Source organism: Rosa rugosa, chromosome 4 (genome assembly GCF_958449725.1).
Source record: "Rosa rugosa chromosome 4, drRosRugo1.1, whole genome shotgun sequence".
NCBI lineage: Eukaryota > Viridiplantae > Streptophyta > Magnoliopsida > Rosales > Rosaceae > Rosa > Rosa rugosa.
The window spans coordinates 32,943,003-32,948,046 of NC_084823.1; positions in this window are offsets into that span (position 1 = coordinate 32,943,003).

Genomic DNA, 5,044 nt, shown 5'->3' on the forward strand with positions numbered 1-5,044 from the left:
GACATGGACATCCTTTCTTTTGAGCGAAACGAAGCATGAATCAAAAGTTGATTCCTGGACTAAGTGTGACCGCCGTCGCTGTCGTCCACCACCAGCTTAGGGCTGGCATAGTCCTTATCCATGACGCCATGGATAGCGTACATCATGGTGATTGTGCCCTAGGTGATGCTGCAATCACCAACTTTGCTTCAAATAGTGTTTCAGACGCTCAGACCCAACCAAAATCCTCATTGGTTGCTTTTAAAGCCTCCCGCTCGTTTTACAAAGCCTGTTCCTTAGGGAAATTAGGACTGAGACCGTCCTATGCAAATGATATGAAAATACTTATTTTGTTCTTACATAGAATCCATGGGGATTCTATGGACTGATTCAACCAACTTGCGGACGTTTAAATATCTCATGATATTGGTTGACACGCAAACACGCTGGTCACGTGTTGTGCCATTGTCCACTTGTAATGCTGCTTATGCTACACTCCTAGCACATATCATATGACAACGGGCTCACTCCCCGGATCATCCTATTCAGTCAATTAGATTTGACAATGCTAGAGAGTTTACATCGAAGACTTTCGATGGATATTGCAATGGGACTGATGTTGGACATCATATTCTCATGAACACATCCAAATGGTCTCGCGGAAATGACTACGATGGTAGTCAGGACATTGGTAATGCGCACCAATCTCCTTATATCGACTTGGGGTGATGCAATATCACATGCAGCGACGCTAATTTGTCTACGACCCACCGCCACTCAATCTACCTCTGCGTTACAGCTAGTGACTGGGTACAAGTATCGTACTTACGCAAATTTGAGTGTGCCATTTATGTTTGCGCCGCCACAACTCTCTATGATGGGTCCTTACAGACGAATGGACAACTACGTTGGATTTGAGATTCCAACAATCGTCCGCCACTTAATGCCCTTGCTAGGCGATCTCCTTACCGCTAGATTTGCGGATGTCACTTTGATGAGACAGTCTTCCTGTCGTTAGGAGGAGATAAGAACATAGATGTTCAGCAGGAAGGACAGGAATTGTCGTGGCCTGTCCCCACTATATCTCGTCTCGATCCCTGTTAAAGTGACGAGATCACACATATCTGCTGCAAATATGCCTACAAGGATGGACGTCCCTAAGAGAGGACGTAGCGCCACCCTACATAGAGGTAGGCATGGTGTTAACGCCATAGAGAGTGGCACTCTGGCGTTATAGGCCATGGCCCCAGCTGGGATGCGTGGAAGGCCAGTCGGTTCAAAGAATACTTTAGCACATTCCAATCCTTTGATCATCAAGACTCAAAATCCGTCTCATGAGAATCTTCTGGATTAAGGTTACCATTGGGGGACGCCTCAACGTCAGAACCTATTTCTGAGAATATAGAGCTCTTTGAAAATTACACTAGTGTACATGAGACGTGGGATAGAAACTCCATCATAATTGATGATGTAGTCACGCATTTCGTTGCGCATGAGTTTGTTGAGTCCAATGATATCGAACCATGCTCCATTGATGAATGAATGCCAACGTAGAGAAATTTGGCCTAAATGGAAAGATGCGACCCAGGTTAAGTTGGATTCTCTAACGAAGAGGAATGTTTTTGAGCCAGTGATGCCAACACCTCCTAACATAAAACCTATTGACTAATAGGTCTTCGTTAGAAAGCGTGTTGAGAAAAAGAGATGGTAATCTCGCCTTATGGAGCAAGGCTTCTCACAAAACGCCCTGGAATCGACTACGATGAGACCAAGGTTCGAAAAATCGCTAGGCGCTAGTCGGGCGGTGGCTAGGGGACTAGCGCCCAGGCGCCTAGGCGGTTTTAATTTTTTAATTTTAAATTTATTTTTATAGCATATAAATATATAAATAAGAGTGTATATATATACTTAAAAGGATACATAAAGAGTTAAAGACTTAATGTAATTTATAATTAAGAATAATAAAATATTCTATAAGAAAAATAAAATAATAAAATATAGATTCCAATGCCAATCGAACACACCTCATGGGTTCCCTAAATCCCTATTCAACACCAACCCAACAGATAACCTAGAGACCAGCAAAAAAGAAATTGGAACGACCAGTTCCTTTCAAGATCTCATCCAAATTCCTCTTCCAGTAATAATCCAAATTACTGGGCTGTTTGTTCTTCTCAAGTTCTCAGAATAGCTTAGCTTGTGGTCAAACTTGAGTCTTTACAGAAATCCTGCAAATAATTTTGCGTCTTTCAAACTTGGTTTTGGTGCCGTCGGCGGCGATGAAGAGAAGACGTGCGGTGGAGCTGCAGTGGAGCAGAGGCGCTGTGGAGCTGCGGGGATGAAGAGTTGAAGAGCGATGAAAAGCTGCGGTCTATTTTGGCCTTTCGGGAATCGACGTCTTGGCCTTCTACCTCGGCCGCCCAACTCGCCCAGCCCGCCCAGGCCTCCTAGGGGCCCGCCTAAATCCTGACCGCCCAATACCTCCGATTACCCATTACTCGAGTCGGCTTGCTGCCGCCCAGCGCCTAGGCGGCTTGGGCGGCCGTTTTTTAGAACAGTGGATGAGACATATTCTCTCATAATGGATGTCATTGCACTCCACTACCCTGTCAGTTTGGTAGTTTCCGAATAACTGAACATGCAGCTTACAAATGTGGTCACTACGTATCTCTATGGGGATCTAGATACGGAATATACATGAAGGTTTGTAGTGAACTTCATTTACCCAAGTCAAGAGGCTCTAGACCACGGAGCGCGTTTACAAAGAGGTTGAAACGCCCTCTAAAGTGACTACTTGATTGGGAAGGGATATGCTCGCGCATTTCCATAACAAGTTTCGGATTCTATCGCGGTTCATGTTGGACATGATCTTCATTGGAAGCCCTTAAAGAGTTAACAGAAACCGCTAAACACTTGAAATCCGAGTTTGAGATGAAGGATTTTGGGAGAACACGTTTATGTCTCGGTTTGGAACTTGAGCACCGTGTTGATAGATGCTTAGGCATTTTGCCAAGGTCAAGCCTTCAAGCACCCCCATGATCATCCGTAGTCTTGATCCTGAAAAGGATCCTCTTCGTCCTAAGGATGATGACGAAGATGTGCTAGAGGCAGAAGTGCCTTACTTAAGTACAATAGGCGCATTATTGTACTTACCCCAATGCACAAGACCGGACATCTCATATGTTGTGAACTTGTTAGCTAGATATAGCTGTGCGCCAACGCGACACCATTGGATTGGTTTAAAAGATATCTTTCGGTACTTGAGATGTACGATTGATATGGGCTTGTTCTATCCCTACAGAGAGATGATGGATTCGAACCCATCATACACCAGGAACGCCGCCAACACTGGCCTGCGTCCACTATCCCCATCCCAAAAAGACATGTGTTTTGGAAGGTTATGCTGATATTGGGTATCTTTCTAACCCACCCAAAGGTCATTCCCAAACTGGTTAAGTGTTCACCATGGGTAAAGACCACGATATCTTGGAAGTCTACAGAATAGACCCTAGTCGCTGTATCTTCAGACAATGCAGAGATTATTGCTCTTCACGAAGTGGTTCGTGAATCTATATGGATTGGATCCATAGTTACGCATGTTCGAACAATTGTGGTGTGAAGTCTACCACAGATAAGCCTACGGGCGTATAGGATAATGCTGCTTATTTTGAATAAGTCAAGCAACGCTACATCAAAAGCGATAACACTAAGGATAATCAGCAACAACAAACTCTCCTCAAGATCAAAGTGAACTAGGTTCAATTTGAGGACAGTGTGGCAGGCTTGCTCACTAAGTCATTGTCTAAATTCCACTTTCGAGAAACATGTTGGTAGCATCATTTGAGGAAGTTATCCGAACTCCCATGACCGTAGTCATTAGGGGGAGATGCAGACATTAGGAGGAGATGTCTACATGTATGGTCTCGAAACGTGAAGGGTGTGTTGTGCTCTTTTTCCCCTTTGACCGAGGTTATTTTTGTCCCACAGGGTTTTTGTTACTCGGCAAGGTTTTTACTGAGGCAACGAGATGAGCACCACGTTTGGGCGACACAAGGGGGAGTGTTCAAGTAAATCCAGAATATGTGTCTGGCCCAAACTCTAGGTTACTTGACCTAGTTGTTGATACACCTAAAATAGGCGTATAAATAAATCCCTGCAATCTCAATGGTTATCGATGGTAGTATAGGAAAGAGGGTGTCTCCCGCAGAGGATTGTGGCTCAACAATTGCAAAACAGACTCTGAAAACTCGAAACAGACACTAAACAAAGACGAAAATAAAAACTATACCTAGACTCAACCAAAACTTATAAAATTAAACAAACACCAACTACACACACAGACGAAGACGCACACAAAATTTAGGGGTAATCGAAGTTGAATTGCTATACTAAATAAAATGAATAAAACGAAGGACAGAAGACTAACGAAAACAGAAAACAATTTGGGGATTTTGGTTTTGATCAAATATGAGAAAACTAGCTAGGAACTACTTCTCACCACTAGACAATGATTACACCTATGATGTATTTACTAACATGTTCAATTCATTCGGATATCCTTACTCAAGCTAAGCCAATGTTGTGTTGTACTTAACCTATCAATCTTTCTTACTTGGTATGTTAAGAGAATGATGTTTTCAACTTAACTTAGCTTCTAGAATGGAACCTAGAGTGATGTTCTCGCACAGCTCTCACCTAGAAGTCATTAAGGTCTAAAAGATTATGAATAAGGCTAGGCAATTTCGGTACTGATGTTGTCCTAATCTACCTAGACGTTGGTTTATATGAATGGGGCTCAAGTCATTCACTCGCTACTCTAGAATGCAAATAGACATGATGATCACATAAGACACTCATAGCTTTACAACCTAGCATGCATACTAATGTTGCGCACCATCAATAAACATACAAAGTTGATCAATGAACAAACAATAAACCAATGAATATCTGAAATCCAAAGAACTTATTAAATAAACACCAACATCATAGTTACACCATGTCTAGGGCTGAAAGCAGCCCCTAACTAAAAGAAAATTAGCTACTCATCATCTTGGAAAACACACAA